Raw genomic sequence first — 22,832 nt, forward strand, 5'->3', positions numbered from 1 at the left:
TGTTTCTGAGTCTTCTATCAAAAGTTACAGCGATTTATATGAAGTTGTACGAAAATGCTTTCTTTCGCCAAGACAGTGTGTTTCTCACTGTTACATGCATTTGAATGGGAAACTCGCCTGAAACAAAGTATAGGTTTTCATTATGTGAATAATTTTAAAATCTTAGCTCAAACGGCTGCAAAACCTGTTTGCCCAGCACGGGGATATTGAGTTCTATAAGATAAAGCCATAAACATGTTTGTCTGAGTCTTCTATCAAAAGTTACAGCTATTTATATGAAGTTGTTCAAAAACGCTTTATTTCGCCAAGACAATGCGTTTCTCACTGTTACATGCATTTGAATGGGAAACTAGACCGAGACAAAGTATAGGTTTTCATTATGTGAATAATTTTAAAATCTTAGCTCAAACGGCTGCAAAACCTGTTTGCCCAGCACGGGGATATTGAGTTCTATAAGATAAAGCCATAAACATGTTTGTCTGAGTCTTCTATCAAAAGTTACAGCGATTTATATGAAGTTGTACGAAAACGCTTTCTTTCGCCAAGACAGTGTGTTTCTCACTGTTACATGCATTTGAATGGGAAACTCGCCTGAAACAAAGTATAGGTTTTCATTATGTGAATAATTTTAAAATCTTAGCTCAAACAGCTGCAAAACCTGTTTGCCCAGCACGGGGATATTGAGTTCTATAAGATAAAGCCATAAACATTTTTGTCTGAGTCTTCTATCAAAAGTTACAGCGATTTATATGAAGTTGTACGAAAACGCTTTCTTTCGCCAAGACAGTGCGTTTCTCATTGTTACATGCATTTGAATGGGGAACTAGACCGAATCAAAGTATAGGTTTTCATTATGTGAATAATTTGGAAATCTTAGCTCAAACAGCTGCAAAACCTGTTTTCCCAGCACGGGGACCTTGAGTTCTATAAGATGAAGCCATAAACATGTTTGTCTGAGTCTTCTATCAAAAGTTACAGCGATTTATATGAAGTTGTTCAAAAACGCTTTCTTTCGCCAAGACAGTGCGTTTCTCACTGTTACATGCATTTGAATGGGGAACTAGACCGAATCAAAGTATAGGTTTTCATTATGTGAATAACTTGGAAATCTTAGCTCAAACAGCTGCAAAACCTGTTTTCCCAGCACGGGGACCTTGAGTTCTATAAGATGAAGCCAAAAACATGTTTGTCTGAGTCTTCTATCAAAAGTTACAGCTATTTATATGAAGTTGTACAAAAACGCTTTCTTTCGCCAAGACAGTGCGTTTCTCACTGTTACATGGATTTGAATGGGGAACTAGACCGAATCAAAGTATAGGTTTTCATTATGTGAATAATTTGGAAATCTTAGCTCAAACAGCTGCAAAACCTGTTTTCCCAGCACGGGGACCTTGAGTTCTATAAGATGAAGCCATAAACATGTTTGTCTGAGTCTTCTATCAAAAGTTACAGCGATTTATATGAAGTTGTTCAAAAACGCTTTCTTTCGCCAAGACAGTGCGTTTCTCACTGTTACATGGATTTGAATGGGGAACTCGCCTGAAACAAAGTATAGGTTTTCATTATGTGAATAACTTGGAAATCTTAGCTCACACAGCTGCAAAACCTGTTTTCCCAGCACGGGGATATTGAGTTCTATAAGATGAAGCCATAAACATGTTTGTCTGCGTCTTCTATCAAAAGTTACAGCGATTTATATGAAGTTGTACGAAAATGCTTTCTTTCACCAAGACAGTGTGTTTCTCACTGTTACATGCATTTGAATGGGAAACTCGCCTGAAACAAAGTATAGGTTTTCATTATGTGAATAATTTTAAAATCTTAGCTCAAACGGCTGCAAAACCTGTTTGCCCAGCACGGGGATATTGAGTTCTATAAGATAAAGCCATAAACATTTTTGTCTGAGTCTTCTATCAAAAGTTACAGCGATTTATATGAAGTTGTACGAAAACGCTTTCTTTCGCCAAGACAGTGTGTTTCTCACTGTTACATGCATTTGAATGGGAAACTCGCCTGAAACAAAGTATAGGTTTTCATTATGTGAATAATTTTAAAATCTTAGCTCAAACAGCTGCAAAACCTGTTTTCCCAGCACGGGGACCTTGAGTTCTATAAGATAAAGCCATAAACATGTTTGTCTGAGTCTTCTATCAAAAGTTACAGCTATTTATATGAAGTTGTACAAAAATGCTTTCTTTCGCCAAGACAGTGCGTTTCTCACTGTTACATGCATTTGAATGGGGAACTCGACCGAAACAAAGTATAGGTTTTCATTATGTGAATAACTTGAAAATCTTAGCTCAAACAACTGCAAAACCTGTTTGCTCAACACGGGGATATCGAACTTTATAAGATAAAGCCATAAATATGTGTATATGCGTCTTCTATCAAAAGTTACAGCTGTCTTGAATGAAAGCATTATAGCAGCTTACCTCGATCATGTGGTAGAACAGACACATGGGCCACCTACGTGTCCTCCTACGGCAGGAGTAGTTGCCACAAACCTGCAAAACAAAAAGAAATGATCAGATGACATGAACAGATTTATACAGCCATAAGCAAGAGATTCTTCCTGCCTGTGGGCGTCAAACTGGACCCCCCCCCCCCCCCCCCCCCCCCTCCTTACTGTAGCTATCAAAACTATCATAGTCTAAAACTATCATCTCATATCAAAACTATTATAATCACATTATCTGACTTTATCAGTTATAACAATGAGAAACGGTAAACAATTTGGCAAATAAATGACTTATAATTGTGCTTACCTGGTCCAGATGATCCACAGTCCCTTTGCATTTGTTATAATCCAGGATGATGTGGGGCTTTCTCTTCCCAGAGTCCTGGACTTGTAGCTCACGGTGCCTGGTGCTCAATAAGACAACCTTTTTTCTTTGCTTGGGGATGTAGGAAACCACAGCCTTGCCCCCCCTGTAGCGACCTGGATGGGAGAGACAATCATCGAATCTTACTGCCCGATTAATTTGCTCAAATCTTTTTTTTTTTGACATGGTAGCAGGAAACAGAAGAGCCCTGTCTCCCCATTTCACAGGCTTGTTGTCGTTTCATGTTGAGACCTGTACAGGCTAGCCAGCATCACAAGCCCCATGTAAGCCTGCAACTCCTCATCTATGTCCTTCCAGTCTTTTACTGACCTGTTGCCCCTGCGGGTTGGTGAAATGCAGGATTAGCTGCATAATGTCCTCTGCAAAAAAAAGATGGAAAGTGCTCACAGGGCTGCTGATCCTATACGAATTGCATAATGGGTTGGTCCTGGGGTTAAAATGGGGGGAGGAAAAAATGGCAGGACCTCTTCGTGTGTGGGTTGCCACATGATTTCTCCATTTTTAGATCTCCACTGGCCATCCTCCAGTCTTGTCTCTTCCTCCTGCTCTTCTTCCTCCTTCTCCTTCTCCTTCTCCTCCTCCTCACATGAGCTGCAAAGCTCCTCGGTGCCTGGCAAAAATTCTTCTTCGCTGTCAGAAGTATCTCCACTGCTTGTGGAGAGTGCAAAACTGCAGCAACAGCCTCCTCTAAACTGAGTGCACGCTTCATTGTGTCTGTGCAGAAATGACCACTCAGACCAGGCTGCAAAGTATTCTCATAGACTTCAAAGGTGCACCTGAATAAACATGCTATACCATACATCCAATAAGAGAGAGGAGGCACACTCATGATCAAGAAAAAACATAAACGCACGCCTTTGATCTCTCCCCCCCCCCCCCCCCCCCCCCCCCCCCCCTGTCTTTCTCTCTCTCTCACACACACGCACACATACATACACACACAATACCATTTTATGGTGGTTAGCTGTTTTATTGTCATGCATTTTACAAGGTAAGATAACCATGTCCTGCATTCAAAACCACTGAAAATGTCTATGGTGGTGCTGTGCCTAATATTGTGCTGGTGTATGCTGGGTAATGGCACAGCTAGCGACTGGGTGACTTTATTCACCCGCTTCGGCTGTTATCACTCCATACAATGGGCGTTATTAGCACAAATCAATCCCATAGATATGGACCATTTCCTGCTAGATTGTTCAGAAGGTTGTTATCATCCATCCAGATGGAGGATCACTAACAGGAGCGTGGGAAGACTCCAGAATCCACTCTGGCTGCAATCCGGTGGATACAGCAGTGTTTACAGGTAATACCATTTAAACGGACAGCATTTATAGAATGACTATTAAAAATCAGCGAGTGTCAATAATGTTAATGTGGTTATGTTAGTAATACACCGAGTGCTAATATAACAGCTTTAAGATGCATTTGTAGATGTTATTACGTGTTTTACCGTCTTTATGGTGCTCGCTTAAAGTTACGGTGTAAACGTTAGCTTATATTGGAGTAAAGCTGTTACTGTTTAAACGATGTTAGCACAGAAATATTAGCTTCTGTCATGACTGACGAAGTTACTAGTTAATAAAGTTTCCAGTAAAGTGTTTAATCGCAGCCACAGACTGACAGCAAATATCTCGATTAGCTTCAGTGCATCTGTAATAAATATGTGCAAGTTTCAGTGCTTCGTTTAAACTGTATGATACTTATACTGACCCAGGGTCAGTGTAAAATACAATCCTAGCTGTGTGAACAAAGCCTGGCTCCTTTAATCCTGCATGAAAAACCTCAGGATGCAGGCTATTATTACGCTTTCCTGCTGGCACACCTGTCACACCTGAGAGTCAGCTAGAAACTTACAGTGATGTGGACATCATGCAAAGACTGCCAGACTCTGTAATACTGCAAATGATCAGTGACTCAAGTTAACACTAAACTTTAAACGGTACCTCTGTGTCTCTGTGTGCTGAACATTTAGGATTGAGTCAGGCTGCATCTGTGTTAGTCCTCTGACAGACTGGTGACCTGTCCAGGTGTGCTCTACCTATGACTACTGGGACAGGCTCTAGCTCCTGTAATAGAAATTTTATGTTATTCTCATTTAAAGCATTTAAGTGCTTATGCATATGCTTAGTTGTGACACTGTTATAGACTGTTCAATGAAAGTTTCTAAAACTAGATGAACTTACTTCAGCAGTTTGAGAAAACAACTCCCTTTACAGGTGCTGATAACGTCAAGGGCACAAAACAGCATAACCATCGATCCGTTAGGTTTCATAGCGAGACACGTGAAGTGGCAGAGCTGACATGACTGAACTGTGATGTTTGATGTGTGTTTGCTCTCCTGTGCACAGTAATAAATAGCATGATCACAGCTCTTTCTGTGTTGCAGACTTTATTAAAAAAATTCCATGACATCTACTATAACTGAACCAACCTGGTGCTCTTCATTTATGGAGGCTGTTGAGTCTGAATGTTGGATGTTGTGTATCTCGTGTTCTCTGGGCTTTGTTGTCCTCAGTCTTTTTGCAGGATCAGAAAACAAAACCGGGAGGCGCGTAAATGTTTCTTCTCCATGATGTTTCTTCAAATGTTTCTTCTGGATGATGATATGACCGTGACACGGGATGCCACCTTTGGTCTTGTGACGAAGCAAAGCTCAGGAAGAAGTGTGATTAAATGGTACCCACATGTTGAGAAGGATGTACAGGGCACCTGCAGCCAAATCCAAGCTTCAGCTTAGTTGTAGTTGCAGAATGCTATAGGACTGAGACGTCTAAGGCATCAAATGTTTGATTAAACGGATGAAAAAGAGAAGTTTTTTCCCTATAATTATCACTTCTTAAAATCTGTAGCAACTTCAAGTCTGTCAGCATGCTGAGCATGCTCAGAATGTGACAATATATTTTTGTTCAATATTTAATTTCTTTCAGTTGCAATTGTTAAATGAAAAAATATATATTCTTATAATTTAGCAAATGAATTTATCAAAAAAAAAACCATATATCTGTATTAGTTTTAGTAAATTAATTTGACACCTGTATTGAAAATACCATATTGTATTCATACAGAATCAGTATGGTATCATTGTTTGTCTGTTCACTGATTGTTGAAGCTAAGAGCTACTTTGATCTGTTTAGATCTAAAGTATCCAAAGTTGAGTTCTAATGTTTCTTCACCCCTGTGTGTGTGATATGTGATTTCCTACATGCTGGCAGAGCAGAGCAGCAGTTTGTGCTCACAGATGGTGACGGTGTGGAGAGACGGTGGTATTTCCTCAGAAGAACCAGCAGAGTCACAAAGGACACCAGTCCATCTCACCACCTTGACTTGCTGACTGATGTTCGTCTGCACTGCACAGAGGAAATCAACTGACCGAGGTTTGTCCAGTGACGTGTTATGAAATGTATATTTGTTTTATGCTTACAGATATGTTTTTCTTGACAGGCTCTGCAGAGGTTAGACAAAGCAGAGAAAACATGTGCTTTACATTTTACTGTGATTTATTGAGATATTTGTTGCCTGATGTTCAGCAGGAATGGAGAAATAGAATCAAAGGGAGATGTTTTTCCTGTTTTTGTAATGATGTAAGTAAATCTTCAATATTATTTATTTGCTTGGTTATATTAGGAGCGTTTCTGAGTGAGGGGGAGAGGAGTCATCATCCAGGTAAAGTGACGTGGATCAGTGGATACACTTGTCTCCCCTTTAAAGGAGACGATCCAAGTCATCCTTAAATGTTAGCGCTTTCAAATACACAAACATTTTTAAAGGACAAAAATGAATGAACATCCAACTTTGACTGTAATACAAAATAAATCTTTGCATGTGTGTTTTCAAACTCTCAGATGGGCAGTATATCAGTCTTGGACTGTCTAACCTGCCGGAGCAGCACTGAATGACCACCGCACGAGCATGTTCCTGCAACATTCAGCATCTGATCCTTCATCTGTGTGCTTCTGCTTTTGGTAAGTAGAGTTACCCAACTCCAGTAACTCTAAACACATGCCATCCATTTCTAACGGCCTGGTTACTTCCTGTCAGTTACTTTAGAAACCATGTGGTCACCTGACCTAACACTGTTTCTTCTTCTTCCCCTTAATGTTGAAGTGTCAAATGTCAAACAGCTGGAGAGGAAACTACACCAGTGTACTGGGATGTTTCAGCAACACGTGCCAGATGCTGTTCCTTCATGGTGACATCACCAGAGACAGTCCCGCCCACCTCAGGACCCATTGATTATGATGATCTGATCCATCAAACCCCCAGCAGGTGAACTTTATTCATGACATAACACCGCAACAATGTAAAAAATTAAACAGCAACAGTCTAAATGTAAAGTGCATTCTAAAGTCCTCTTCAATAAATTGTATGCAAAGAGTCATTCAGGTCACTACAGAACCCAGAGTCTTCATCATTAAATCTCTGGTTGCTTCATTTTTCTATCCTATATCAGATATTTTAAAGGTTAGCTTAGGTAAAGTTCCATTCTCATGGTGAGGCAAAGTGCTTTATGTGTGTGCGTGTCATGAACGGCTATAAAAGGCCTATAATTAAAGAACAAAGCGGGGTTTGAGTTCGAGTTGCGGCAGACTGTCACTACTTGTAAATGGAACGCAGCCTTCCTACGGCGGACAGCTAATAACAGGAATCGGACGCGGTCCAGCCAAGTCCACAGCAACCACCATAGCAACCGCCTAGCATGACCTTAAAAACATATTCTGTCTTCATAACTATCAAAATCGTGAAATGATTTGCAAAGTGTGAAAGTGTTACAGCTGCAGAGAGCTATGGCGGTATCTATGGAAGCTGTTTACATAGCTAATAATATACGATGTAACCATGGAGACAGTCAGTCACTTGAGCTAGCGGTGCATGTTTACTACAGTGAATAAGGTGATTGAGTGCACAGCGTCCACACTCTGCAGGGGGTAAAGACATTACTTCAATATTATTTTATATTGATATATATTAGCCTTCTGTTGACCATCACCTCAGGTTCACCATTACAGTTTCAGATTACAGATGCACACTGTCTAAACACATTCAAAAACTCATGTCTCAGAAATAAGCACAGCTGTTCATGTTTGTCATTAGAGTTTTATTTGTAAGAAAATTATGAACTTCATATTGTGCATTAAATAAAAGAACATTTCACAACTCTGAGTCAACAGAAACAGGTAACAGAAATGTCTCTAATGTGTACAGTGTAGTGTAAGCATTAAAAGATCATAAAGGAAAAACTAACATTTATGTGAAACTAATTGTAATAAAAAATGAGCAGGTGCTTTATAGATTTAAAAGAAAGAATCTGAAAACAACACTTTTTTGGTCTAAGTGATCAAAGTAGAAAACAGAACTGATGTTCAAGAACAAACCGTAGCTGCACTAATATTACACATCTCGATCGTTGTACTGAACAGACATGTTGCTTTTAAAACCACATGCAGTGTGTGACCATGACTGTTCACTGAGACCATGAACGCCACTTCGCTGAAGCATTCTTCTTCTTCTTCTTGCCATTAAATTGGAAGCAGAAGCAGCACGAGCTGATTTGATCTACTGAAAGGAAAAAGCAGAACATCTGAGTTGAAACCAGTCAGCTGAAATCATTAAGACAGGAACAAATTCAATGCAGTGTCTCACGTGGCTTAGCCTGTTACAACTGTTGATACAAGCTAAATACGGTTAACACACAGTGTCAGGGAGCTCCAGTGTGGGAACTAGTGGCTTTAGGTTTGTAGTCATTTAACTTTCATCCATTCATTCATTTAATTCAGGAGGAAGAAATGCCAGGTTGGTGCAGGCTGGTTACATGCATTTGGTCCCATGCTGTATTTAATTAAATGACTTGGTTCATTTTATGGCTGGGCTGTATGTGGGGTTATATCATGTTATTTGGGCAGGAGTACCTGTCCCCTGTTAGACTTAGAAAGTTTCTCCATAAGTAGAGTTTCTAACTCTTCTAGCACATCTGTGGCTGACAGCTTTTTGGTGGCTCTTTTTACCCCACACTGGTTGTGAGTGTGTAAATAGCCCCACTAGTTATTTTGGGTTGCAGTTAACTAGGGAGGAAGGGCTGGGTATGCCATGATTAGGTGAATAACAATTATATGTGATACATAAATTTCACAATGCATGCATATATCTCTATCAATTAAACCTGGCCTGAGGGCTGCCATTTTTTACATTCAGTTATTTCTCTTAGAAATGTTGGAACTAAATAATGAATGTGTTACAGTTAAAGTGAAACACTGGTCAGTGTAAATGGCTCATTGGGACACAGAAACCTTTAAATTAAACCTGATATCTAGTGTCAAACAATATCAAAGCTGTAAAAGATGTTTACATTCAGAATTTATAAAACTATGATTGTAAATAAATTCAAACAAGTGAGCTTTTCTCTTTGTGCTGAATATCAACACTGTGGTTTCTTAGACTGTAAGCTTTACTTTAGTGCAACCAGTTGCAGAAGCTGCCACTCCAAATGTCTTTTGATAACAAGAAAAAAATACCTTTTCAGTACACGGCCTGAAGTTCTTCTCCGAAATCTTCTGCAATCGGCTTTGTCTGCTGGTTTGAAGACAATAAACCATAAAAAAGATGATTTAGTCACTTTGTCTGTGTCATGCAGCTCGAATGTGTCGTGTAACGATGTTGAATAGCCGTCGTTATCCCTCTGCTTTGAGCCTTTTATCAAAAGTTACAGCTAACTTCATGAAGTTGTACAAAAAGGCTTCATTTCGCCGAGACAGTGCGTTTCTGACTATTACATGCATTTGAATGGAGTTCTTGCACGAAACAAAGTATAAGTTTTCATTATGTGAATAACTTGTATTTTACACTGACCCTGGGTCAGTATCAACTTCATGAAGACAGCTGTAACTTTTGATAGAGGACTCACACACACACATATTTATGGCTTTGCCTTATAGAATTCAGCATCTCCGTGCTGAGGAAATAGGTTTTGCAGCTGTTTGAGCTAAGATTTTCAAGTTATTCACAAATTGAAAACCTATACTTTGTGTCGGGCGAGAACTCCATTCAAATGCATGTAATAGCGTGAAACGCACTAACGTGGTGAAATAAAGCGTTTTTCCATAAACTTCATAAAGACAGCTGTAAATTTTGAGAGAAGACTCACACACACATTGGGGGGATATTGAAGTCTATAAGATAAAGCCATGAATATGTTTGTCTGAGTCTTCTATCAAAAGTTACAGCAAGCTCTATGAAGTTGATGAGAAACGCGTTTCTCACTGTTACATGCATTTGAATTTAGTTCTTGCCCGACACAAAGTATAGGTTTTAATTTGTGAATAACTTGAAAATCTTAGCTCAAACAGCTGCAAAACCTATTTCCTGAGCACTGAGATGCTGAATTCTATAAGGCAAAGCCATAAATATGTGTGTGTGATTCTTCTATCAACAGTTACAGCTGTCTTCTTGAAGTTGATACTGACCCAGGGTCAGTGTAAAATACAATCCTAGCTGGGTGAACAAAGCTTGGCTCCTTTAATCCTGCATGACAAACCTCAGGATGCAGGTTATTATTACTCTTTCCTGCTGGCACACCTGAGAGTCAGCTAGAAACTTACAGTGACGTGGACATCATGCAAAGACTGCCAGACTCTGTAATACTGTGAATGATCAGTGACTCAAGTTAACACTAAACTTTAAACAGTACCTCTGTGTCTCTGTGTGCTGAACATTTAGGATTGAGTCTGCATTGACTTTATTTATTGAGACTTTAATGTGCTAAAAGCAGGTTGAAGACAGCTCAGAAACATTTGAAGATTAAAATTTAGCATTATGGCTGCTGGTGGTTTGTAAAGCCTATACTCAGCTGTAGTTTTTGTTACTAATTTATGTTTGTTGTTGTTTAACACAGATTTCAGAAGAGCAAATATGCTTAATAGTTTAACTAGATTTCATTTGTCAGTGTGGGACTGCTGAGTCACCTGAAGAACTCATTTCATTCATTCTCCACATGATGTTCATATACAGAAATGTTTCACAGGAACTGGTTCCTCCCAAACTGTGAACTAGTGTGTTTCCATAGATTATCTCTGTATGAATGTACTTTTAAATGAAGGCAAGTGTTTGTCCTTTTTTGTTCCTCAGTTACAGTACGTGATATCTTGATATCAGGCGGTCAACACTGGGGGAAGACAAGAAGCAGATGTACTTCCAAGAGGGAGCTGCAGTGAGGACACAGCCAGGTCACTGAGGTCAGAATCTGAAACAGCTCAGGTTTATATTTTAGGGGTTATAAAAAATCAAAATGTATTTATGAAGAAACCTTTAAATAATAGTCATAATTATGATTATTATAAGAAATATCAAACATTTAAGTGGATTTTCTGTTACACATATTGTATTAGCCCTGCAATAAACTGGCAGCCTGTCTTTGTCCTGTATCAGCTGGGATAGGCTTCATCCTCCCGCAACCCTGAATTGGATACATTGTATTCCAATTATGTAATCTGATCATTTACAAACTCAAGGTATCTAATCAAAATGTAAGTAATAATTATAAAATGGGAAAGCAGAAATAAGTGTGACATAAATGTAAATGTGTTAGCTGACATAGAGGACAGCTACATGTAGTCTGAAAAACCTTTGTTGTCAAGTTTGCAGGTATATCAGCACGAGACATTCTTACATAGAAGAGTCTGTTAAAGTCTCTAACTCAGCGAAGCATTATTGGTCCCGTCTGTTTGGATAAATATAGTAAGTTGATGTTTGTCCATTTATTGACACATTTTCTTAAGTGCTTATCCAGTTCAGGATCACAGTGGAGCTGCAGCTGGATATGTTCATTAAATAAACCTTACAAAAGTTAACAATAAACCTGCATCCATGTACGTTGTTGTCCACAGGATAAGAAAATCAAACTGGAACACTGTGGAACATGTTAATAAATGTTTGTGTGTTTATGCCTGTGTCTTTCACAGGAGGCGCTGGAAGGTTTCCCTAATAGTTCCTGGTGAATCAAAGCAGAACCATAAAGGTTGCTGGATTGCATGATGGCCTTACCCCTGAGCAGTCATCCTGTTAAAGGAGGAACCAGTTAGAAGCTGTTTTCAAAGTAGCTGAGCAGATTTCATCTCAAGTAAGCGATTAACTGTTTGTTCATCTGTTCTGCCACTTAAAGAGCATTTAAGGACGTCTTTTGAGTGTCCAGCTGAATTAATTCTACTGGCTCTCATGGTCATTTGTTATTATAGACATATTTTTCATGTTCATCCAGCTATTTAGTAAATTCTATCTATTTAGTAAAATCCGTCAGCTATAAAATGTAATATAAATATAAAAAATATCTAAATATCTCCTGCACTTTATATTTTAATGATGTAAGTCTGTTATCGTGTTACATTAGCATTCCTCACATATCAATGAGATGCTGTACAGTACAATCCTACTGACGCAGCAGAGGGATAACGACGGCTATTCAACATCGTTACACGACACATTCGAGCTGCATGACACAGACAAAGTGACTAAATCATCTTTTTTATGGTTTATTGTCTTCAAACCAGCAGACAAAGCCGATTGCAGAAGATTTCGGAGAAGAACTTCAGGCCGTGTACTGAAAAGGTATTTTTTTCTTGTTATCAAAAGACATTTGGAGTGGCAGCTTCTGCAACTGGTTGCACTAAAGTAAAGCTTACAGTCTAAGAAACCACAGTGTTGATATTCAGCACAAAGAGAAAAGCTCACTTGTTTGAATTTATTTACAATCATAGTTTTATAAATTCTGAATGTAAACATCTTTTACAGCTTTGATATTGTTTGACACTAGATATCAGGTTTAATTTAAAGGTTTCTGTGTCCCAATGAGCCATTTACACTGACCAGTGTTTCACTTTAACTGTAACACATTCATTATTTAGTTCCAACATTTCTAAGAGAAATAACTGAATGTAAAAAATGGCAGCCCTCAGGCCAGGTTTAATTGATAGAGATATATGCATGCATTGTGAAATTTATGTATCACATATAATTGTTATTCACCTAATCATGGCATACCCAGCCCTTCCTCCCTAGTTAACTGCAACCCAAAATAACTAGTGGGGCTATTTACACACTCACAACCAGTGTGGGGTAAAAAGAGCCACCAAAAAGCTGTCAGCCACAGATGTGCTAGAAGAGTTAGAAACTCTACTTATGGAGAAACTTTCTAAGTCTAACAGGGGACAGGTACTCCTGCCCAAATAACATGATATAACCCCACATACAGCCCAGCCATAAAATGAACCAAGTCATTTAATTAAAGACAGCATGGGACCAAATGCATGTAACCAGCCTGCACCAACCTGGCATTTCTTCCTCCTGAATTAAATGAATGAATGGATGAAAGTTAAATGACTACAAACCTAAAGCCACTAGTTCCCACACTGGAGCTCCCTGACACTGTGTGTTAACCGTATTTAGCTTGTATCAACAGTTGTAACAGGCTAAGCCACGTGAGACACTGCATTGAATTTGTTCCTGTCTTAATGATTTCAGCTGACTGGTTTCAACTCAGATGTTCTGCTTTTTCCTTTCAGTAGATCAAATCAGCTCGTGCTGCTTCTGCTTCCAATTTAATGGCAAGAAGAAGAAGAAGAATGCTTCAGCGAAGTGGCGTTCATGGTCTCAGTGAACAGTCATGGTCACACACTGCATGTGGTTTTAAAAGCAACATGTCTGTTCAGTACAACGATCGAGATGTGTAATATTAGTGCAGCTACGGTTTGTTCTTGAACATCAGTTCTGTTTTCTACTTTGATCACTTAGACCAAAAAAGTGTTGTTTTCAGATTCTTTCTTTTAAATCTATAAAGCACCTGCTCATTTTTTATTACAATTAGTTTCACATAAATGTTAGTTTTTCCTTTATGATCTTTTAATGCTTACACTACACTGTACACATTAGAGACATTTCTGTTACCTGTTTCTGTTGACTCAGAGTTGTGAAATGTTCTTTTATTTAATGCACAATATGAAGTTCATAATTTTCTTACAAATAAAACTCTAATGACAAACATGAACAGCTGTGCTTATTTCTGAGACATGAGTTTTTGAATGTGTTTAGACAGTGTGCATCTGTAATCTGAAACTGTAATGGTGAACCTGAGGTGATGGTCAACAGAAGGCTAATATATATCAATATAAAATAATATTGAAGTAATGTCTTTACCCCCTGCAGAGTGTGGACGCTGTGCACTCAATCACCTTATTCACTGTAGTAAACATGCACCGCTAGCTCAAGTGACTGACTGTCTCCATGGTTACATCGTATATTATTAGCTATGTAAACAGCTTCCATAGATACCGCCATAGCTCTCTGCAGCTGTAACACTTTCACACTTTGCAAATCATTTCACGATTTTGATAGTTATGAAGACAGAATATGTTTTTAAGGTCATGCTAGGCGGTTGCTATGGTGGTTGCTGTGGACTTGGCTGGACCGCGTCCGATTCCTGTTATTAGCTGTCCGCCGTAGGAAGGCTGCGTTCCATTTACAAGTAGTGACAGTCTGCCGCAACTCGAACTCAAACCCCGCTTTGTTCTTTAATTATAGGCCTTTTATAGCCGTTCATGACACGCACACACATAAAGCACTTTGCCTCACCATGAGAATGGAACTTTACCTAAGCTAACCTTTAAAATATCTGATATAGGATAGAAAAATGAAGCAACCAGAGATTTAATGATGAAGACTCTAAAACCCACTGTCTTGACAAAATAAAGCGTTTTTGTACAACTTCATATAAATAGCTGTAACTTTTGATAGAAGACTCAGACAAAGATGTTTATGGCTTTATCTTATAGAACTCAATATCCCCGTGCTGGGCAAACAGGTTTTGCAGCCGTTTGAGCTAAGATTTTAAAATTATTCACATAATGAAAACCTATACTTTGTTTCAGGCGAGTTTCCCATTCAAATGCATGTAACAGTGAGAAACACACTGTCTTGGCGAAAGAAAGCATTTTCGTACAACTTCATATAAATCGCTGTAACTTTTGATAGAAGACTCAGACAAACATGTTTATGGCTTTATCTTATAGAACTCAATATCCCCGTGCTGGGCAAACAGGCTTTGCAGCCGTTTGAGCTAAGATTTTAAAATTATTCACATAATGAAAACCTATACTTTGTTTCAGGCGAGTTTCCCATTCAAATGCATGTAACAGTGAGAAACACACTGTCTTGGCGAAAGAAAGCGTTTTCGTACAACTTCATATAAATCGCTATAACTTTTGATAGAAGACTCAGACAAACATGTTTATGGCTTTATCTTATAGAACTCAATATCCCCGTGCTGGGCAAACAGGTTTTGCAGCTGTTTGAGCTAAGATTTTAAAATTATTCACATAATGAAAACCTATACTTTGTCTCGGGCGAGTTTCCCATTCAAATGCATGTAACAGTGAGAAACGCATTGTCTTGGCGAAATAAAGCGTTTTTGAACAACTTCATATAAATCGCTGTAACTTTTGATAGAAGACTCAGACAAACATGTTTATGGCTTTATCTTATAGAACTCAATATCCCCGTGCTGGGCAAACAGGTTTTGCAGCCGTTTGAGCTAAGATTTTAAAATTATTCACATAATGAAAACCTATACTTTGTTTCAGGCGAGTTTCCCATTCAAATGCATGTAACAGTGAGAAACACACTGTCTTGGCGAAAGAAAGCATTTTCGTACAACTTCATATAAATCGCTGTAACTTTTGATAGAAGACTCAGACAAAAATGTTTATGGCTTTATCTTATAGAACTCAATATCCCCGTGCTGGGCAAACAGGTTTTGCAGCCGTTTGAGCTAAGATTTTAAAATTATTCACATAATGAAAACCTATACTTTGTTTCAGGCGAGTTTCCCATTCAAATGCATGTAACAGTGAGAAACACACTGTCTTGGCGAAAGAAAGCATTTTCGTACAACTTCATATAAATCGCTGTAACTTTTGATAGAAGACTCAGACAAACATGTTTATGGCTTTATCTTATAGAACTCAATATCCCCGTGCTGGGCAAACAGGTTTTGCAGCCGTTTGAGCTAAGATTTTAAAATTATTCACATAATGAAAACCTATACTTTGTTTCAGGCGAGTTTCCCATTCAAATGCATGTAACAGTGAGAAACACACTGTCTTGGCGAAAGAAAGCATTTTCGTACAACTTCATATAAATCGCTGTAACTTTTGATAGAAGACTCAGACAAAAATGTTTATGGCTTTATCTTATAGAACTCAATATCCCCGTGCTGGGCAAACAGGTTTTGCAGCCGTTTGAGCTAAGATTTTAAAATTATTCACATAATGAAAACTTATACTTTGTTTCAGGCGAGTTTCCCATTCAAATGCATGTAACAGTGAGAAACACACTGTCTTGGCGAAAGAAAGCATTTTCGTACAACTTCATATAAATCGCTGTAACTTTTGATAGAAGACTCAGACAAACATGTTTATGGCTTTATCTTATAGAACTCAATATCCCCGTGCTGGGCAAACAGGTTTTGCAGCCGTTTGAGCTAAGATTTTAAAATTATTCACATAATGAAAACCTATACTTTGTTTCAGGCGAGTTTCCCATTCAAATGCATGTAACAGTGAGAAACACACTGTCTTGGCGAAAGAAAGCATTTTCGTACAACTTCATATAAATCGCTGTAACTTTTGATAGAAGACTCAGACAAAAATGTTTATGGCTTTATCTTATAGAACTCAATATCCCCGTGCTGGGCAAACAGGTTTTGCAGCCGTTTGAGCTAAGATTTTAAAATTATTCACATAATGAAAACCTATACTTTGTTTCAGGCGAGTTTCCCATTCAAATGCATGTAACAGTGAGAAACACACTGTCTTGGCGAAAGAAAGCATTTTTGTACAACTTCATATAAATCGCTGTAACTTTTGATAGAAGACTCAGACAAAAATGTTTATGGCTTTATCTTATAGAACTCAATATCCCCGTGCTGGGCAAACAGGTTTTGCAGCTGTTTGAGCTAAGATTTTAAAATTATTCACATAATGAAAACCTATACTTTGTCTGGGGCGAGTTTCCCATTCAAATGCATGTAACAGTGAGAAACGCATTGTCTTGGCGAAATAAAGCGTTTTTGAACAACTTCATATAAATCGCTGTAACTTTTGATAGAAGACTCAGACAAACATGTTTATGGCTTTATCTTATAGAACTCAATATCCCCGTGCTGGGCAAACAGGTTTTGCAGCCGTTTGAGCTAAGATTTTAAAATTATTCACATAATGAAAACCTATACTTTGTTTCAGGCGAGTTTCCCATTCAAATGCATGTAACAGTGAGAAACACACTGTCTTGGCGAAAGAAAGCATTTTCGTACAACTTCATATAAATCGCTGTAACTTTTGATAGAAGACTCAGACAAACATGTTTATGGCTTTATCTTATAGAACTCAATATCCCCGTGCTGGGCAAACAGGTTTTGCAGCCGTTTGAGCTAAGATTTTAAAATTATTCACATAATGAAAACCTATACTTTGTCTCAGGCGAGTTTCCCATTCAAATGCATGTAACAGTGTGAAACGCATTGTCTTGGCGAAATAAAGCGTTTTCGTACAACTTCATATAAATCGCTGTAACTTTTGATAGAAGACTCAGACAAAAATGTTTATGGCTTTATCTTATAGAACTCAATATCCCCGTGCTGGGCAAACAGGTTTTGCAGCCGTTTGAGCTAAGATTTTAAAATTATTCACATAATGAAAACCTATACTTTGTTTCAGGCGAGTTTCCCATTCAAATGCATGTAACAGTGAGAAACACACTGTCTTGGCGAAAGAAAGCATTTTCGTACAACTTCATATAAATCGCTGTAACTTTTGATAGAAGACTCAGAAACATATGTTTATGGCTTTATCTTATAGAACTCAATATCCCCATGCTGGGCAAACAGGTTTTGCAGCCGTTTGAGCTAAGATTTTAAAATTATTCACATAATGAAAACCTATACTTTGTCTCGGGCGAGTTTCCCATTCAAATGCATGTAACAGTGTGAAACGCATTGTCTTGGCGAAATAAAGCGTTTTTGAACAACTTCATATAAATCGCTGTAACTTTTGATAGAAGACTCAGACAAAAATGTTTATGGCTTTATCTTATAGAACTCAATATCCCCGTGCTGGGCAAACAGGTTTTGCAGCCGTTTGAGCTAAGATTTTAAAATTATTCACATAATGAAAACCTATACTTTGTTTCAGGCGAGTTTCCCATTCAAATGCATGTAACAGTGAGAAACACACTGTCTTGGCGAAAGAAAGCATTTTCGTACAACTTCATATAAATCGCTGTAACTTTTGATAGAAGACTCAGACAAACATGTTTATGGCTTTATCTTATAGAACTCAATATCCCCGTGCTGGGCAAACAGGTTTTGCAGCCGTTTGAGCTAAGATTTTAAAATTATTCACATAATGAAAACCTATACGTTGTCTCGGGCGAGTTTCCCATTCAAATGCATGTAACAGTGTGAAACGCGGTGTCTTGGCGAAATAAAGCGTTTTCGTACAACTTCATATAAATCGCTGTAACTTTTGATAGAAGACTCAGACAAACATGTTTATGGCTTTATCTTATAGAACTCAATATCCCCGTGCTGGGCAAACAGGTTTTGCAGCCGTTTGAGCTAAGATTTTAAAATTATTCACATAATGAAAACCTATACTTTGTCTCAGGCGAGTTTCCCATTCAAATGCATGTAACAGTGTGAAACGCATTGTCTTGGCGAAATAAAGCGTTTTCGTACAACTTCATATAAATCGCTGTAACTTTTGATAGAAGACTCAGACAAAAATGTTTATGGCTTTATCTTATAGAACTCAATATCCCCGTGCTGGGCAAACAGGTTTTGCAGCTGTTTGAGCTAAGATTTTAAAATTATTCACATAATGAAAACCTATACTTTGTCTCGGGCGAGTTTCCCATTCAAATGCATGTAACAGTGAGAAACGCATTGTCTTGGCGAAATAAAGCGTTTTTGAACAACTTCATATAAATCGCTGTAACTTTTGATAGAAGACTCAGACAAACATGTTTATGGCTTTATCTTATAGAACTCAATATCCCCGTGCTGGGCAAACAGGTTTTGCAGCCGTTTGAGCTAAGATTTTAAAATTATTCACATAATGAAAACCTATACTTTGTTTCAGGCGAGTTTCCCATTCAAATGCATGTAACAGTGAGAAACACACTGTCTTGGCGAAAGAAAGCATTTTCGTACAACTTCATATAAATCGCTGTAACTTTTGATAGAAGACTCAGACAAACATGTTTATGGCTTTATCTTATAGAACTCAATATCCCCGTGCTGGGCAAACAGGTTTTGCAGCCGTTTGAGCTAAGATTTTAAAATTATTCACATAATGAAAACCTATACTTTGTCTCAGGCGAGTTTCCCATTCAAATGCATGTAACAGTGTGAAACGCATTGTCTTGGCGAAATAAAGCGTTTTCGTACAACTTCATATAAATCGCTGTAACTTTTGATAGAAGACTCAGACAAAAATGTTTATGGCTTTATCTTATAGAACTCAATATCCCCGTGCTGGGCAAACAGGTTTTGCAGCCGTTTGAGCTAAGATTTTAAAATTATTCACATAATGAAAACCTATACTTTGTTTCAGGCGAGTTTCCCATTCAAATGCATGTAACAGTGAGAAACACACTGTCTTGGCGAAAGAAAGCATTTTCGTACAACTTCATATAAATCGCTGTAACTTTTGATAGAAGACTCAGAAACATATGTTTATGGCTTTATCTTATAGAACTCAATATCCCCATGCTGGGCAAACAGGTTTTGCAGCCGTTTGAGCTAAGATTTTAAAATTATTCACATAATGAAAACCTATACTTTGTCTCGGGCGAGTTTCCCATTCAAATGCATGTAACAGTGTGAAACGCATTGTCTTGGCGAAATAAAGCGTTTTTGAACAACTTCATATAAATCGCTGTAACTTTTGATAGAAGACTCAGACAAACATGTTTATGGCTTTATCTTATAGAACTCAATATCCCCGTGCTGGGCAAACAGGTTTTGCAGCCGTTTGAGCTAAGATTTTAAAATTATTCACATAATGAAAACCTATACGTTGTCTCGGGCGAGTTTCCCATTCAAATGCATGTAACAGTGTGAAACGCGGTGTCTTGGCGAAATAAAGCGTTTTCGTACAACTTCATATAAATCGCTGTAACTTTTGATAGAAGACTCAGACAAACATGTTTATGGCTTTATCTTATAGAACTCAATATCCCCGTGCTGGGCAAACAGGTTTTGCAGCCGTTTGAGCTAAGATTTTAAAATTATTCACATAATGAAAACCTATACTTTGTCTCAGGCGAGTTTCCCATTCAAATGCATGTAACAGTGTGAAACGCATTGTCTTGGCGAAATAAAGCGTTTTCGTACAACTTCATATAAATCGCTGTAACTTTTGATAGAAGACTCAGACAAAAATGTTTATGGCTTTATCTTATAGAACTCAATATCCCCGTGCTGGGCAAACAGGTTTTGCAGCCGTTTGAGCTAAGATTTTAAAATTATTCACATAATGAAAACCTATACGTTGTCTCGGGCGAGTTTCCCATTCAAATGCATGTAACAGTGTGAAACGCATTGTCTTGGCGAAATAAAGCGTTTTTGAACAACTTCATATAAATCGCTGTAACTTTTGATAGAAGACTCAGACAAACATGTTTATGGCTTTATCTTATAGAACTCAATATCCCCGTGCTGGGCAAACAGGTTTTGCAGCCGTTTGAGCTAAGATTTTAAAATTATTCACATAATGAAAACCTATACTTTGTCTCAGGCGAGTTTCCCATTCAAATGCATGTAACAGTGTGAAACGCATTGTCTTGGCGAAATAAAGCGTTTTCGTACAACTTCATATAAATCGCTGTAACTTTTGATAGAAGACTCAGACAAAAATGTTTATGGCTTTATCTTATAGAACTCAATATCCCCGTGCTGGGCAAACAGGTTTTGCAGCCGTTTGAGCTAAGATTTTAAAATTATTCATATAATGAAAACCTATACTTTGTCTCGGGCGAGTTTCCCATTCAAATGCATGTAACAGTGAGAAACGCATTGTCTTGGCGAAATAAAGCGTTTTTGAACAACTTCATATAAATCGCTGTAACTTTTGATAGAAGACTCAGACAAACATGTTTATGGCTTTATCTTATAGAACTCAATATCCCCGTGCTGGGCAAACAGGTTTTGCAGCCGTTTGAGCTAAGATTTTAAAATTATTCACATAATGAAAACCTATACTTTGTTTCAGGCGAGTTTCCCATTCAAATGCATGTAACAGTGAGAAACACACTGTCTTGGCGAAAGAAAGCATTTTCGTACAACTTCATATAAATCGCTGTAACTTTTGATAGAAGACTCAGACAAACATGTTTATGGCTTTATCTTATAGAACTCAATATCCCCGTGCTGGGCAAACAGGTTTTGCAGCCGTTTGAGCTAAGATTTTAAAATTATTCACATAATGAAAACCTATACGTTGTCTCGGGCGAGTTTCCCATTCAAATGCATGTAACAGTGTGAAACGCATTGTCTTGGCGAAATAAAGCGTTTTCGTACAACTTCATATAAATCGCTGTAACTTTTGATAGAAGACTCAGACAAAAATGTTTATGGCTTTATCTTATAGAACTCAATATCCCCGTGCTGGGCAAACAGGTTTTGCAGCCGTTTGAGCTAAGATTTTAAAATTATTCACATAATGAAAACCTATACTTTGTTTCAGGCGAGTTTCCCATTCAAATGCATGTAACAGTGAGAAACACACTGTCTTGGCGAAAGAAAGCATTTTCGTACAACTTCATATAAATCGCGGTAACTTTTGATAGAAGACTCAGAAACATATGTTTATGGCTTTATCTTACAGAACTCAATATCCCCGTGCTGGGCAAACAGGTTTTGCAGCCGTTTGAGCTAAGATTTTAAAATTATTCACATAATGAAAACCTATACTTTGTTTCAGGCGAGTTTCCCATTCAAATGCATGTAACAGTGAGAAACACACTGTCTTGGCGAAAGAAAGCATTTTCGTACAACTTCATATAAATCGCTGTAACTTTTGATAGAAGACTCAGACAAAAATGTTTATGGCTTTATCTTATAGAACTCAATATCCCCGTGCTGGGCAAACAGGTTTTGCAGCCGTTTGAGCTAAGATTTTAAAATTATTCACATAATGAAAACCTATACTTTGTCTCGGGCGAGTTTCCCATTCAAATGCATGTAACAGTGTGAAACGCATTGTCTTGGCGAAATAAAGCGTTTTTGAACAACTTCATATAAATCGCTGTAACTTTTGATAGAAGACTCAGACAAACATGTTTATGGCTTTATCTTATAGAACTCAATATCCCCGTGCTGGGCAAACAGGTTTTGCAGCCGTTTGAGCTAAGATTTTAAAATTATTCACATAATGAAAACCTATACTTTGTCTCGGGCGAGTTTCCCATTCAAATGCATGTAACAGTGAGAAACACACTGTCTTGGCGAAAGAAAGCATTTTTGTACAACTTCATATAAATCGCTGTAACTTTTGATAGAAGACTCAGACAAAAATGTTTATGGCTTTATCTTATAGAACTCAATATCCCCGTGCTGGGCAAACAGGTTTTGCAGCCGTTTGAGCTAAGATTTTAAAATTATTCACATAATGAAAACCTATACTTTGTCTCAGGCGAGTTTCCCATTCAAATGCATGTAACAGTGTGAAACGCATTGTCTTGGCGAAATAAAGCGTTTTCGTACAACTTCATATAAATCGCTGTAACTTTTGATAGAAGACTCAGACAAAAATGTTTATGGCTTTATCTTATAGAACTCAATATCCCCGTGCTGGGCAAACAGGTTTTGCAGCCGTTTGAGCTAAGATTTTAAAATTATTCACATAATGAAAACCTATACGTTGTCTCGGGCGAGTTTCCCATTCAAATGCA

General features: G+C 38.0%; 1 long non-coding RNA gene across 4 annotated transcripts; it reads left to right on the forward strand.

Annotated features, from left to right (window-relative positions):
* The first annotated feature begins 4,709 nt into the window (after positions 1-4,709).
* Positions 4,710-13,897, forward strand: LOC143415124 (uncharacterized). 4 transcript variants are annotated; one of them, XR_013095745.1, is made up of 9 exons: positions 4,710-5,519; positions 6,056-6,217; positions 6,468-6,576; positions 6,686-6,805; positions 6,948-7,109; positions 10,962-11,068; positions 11,795-11,952; positions 12,380-12,437; positions 13,391-13,897. It is a non-coding gene; the product is annotated as an uncharacterized LOC143415124 (long non-coding RNA). The 4 variants fall into 4 exon arrangements; XR_013095744.1 differs by having other exon boundaries at positions 6,468-6,506; XR_013095746.1 differs by having other exon boundaries at positions 6,061-6,217; positions 6,468-6,506.
* Positions 13,898-22,832: the final 8,935 nt, after the last annotated feature.

This window comes from Maylandia zebra, linkage group LG23, assembly GCF_041146795.1.
Source record: "Maylandia zebra isolate NMK-2024a linkage group LG23, Mzebra_GT3a, whole genome shotgun sequence".
Classification (NCBI taxonomy): domain Eukaryota; kingdom Metazoa; phylum Chordata; class Actinopteri; order Cichliformes; family Cichlidae; genus Maylandia; species Maylandia zebra.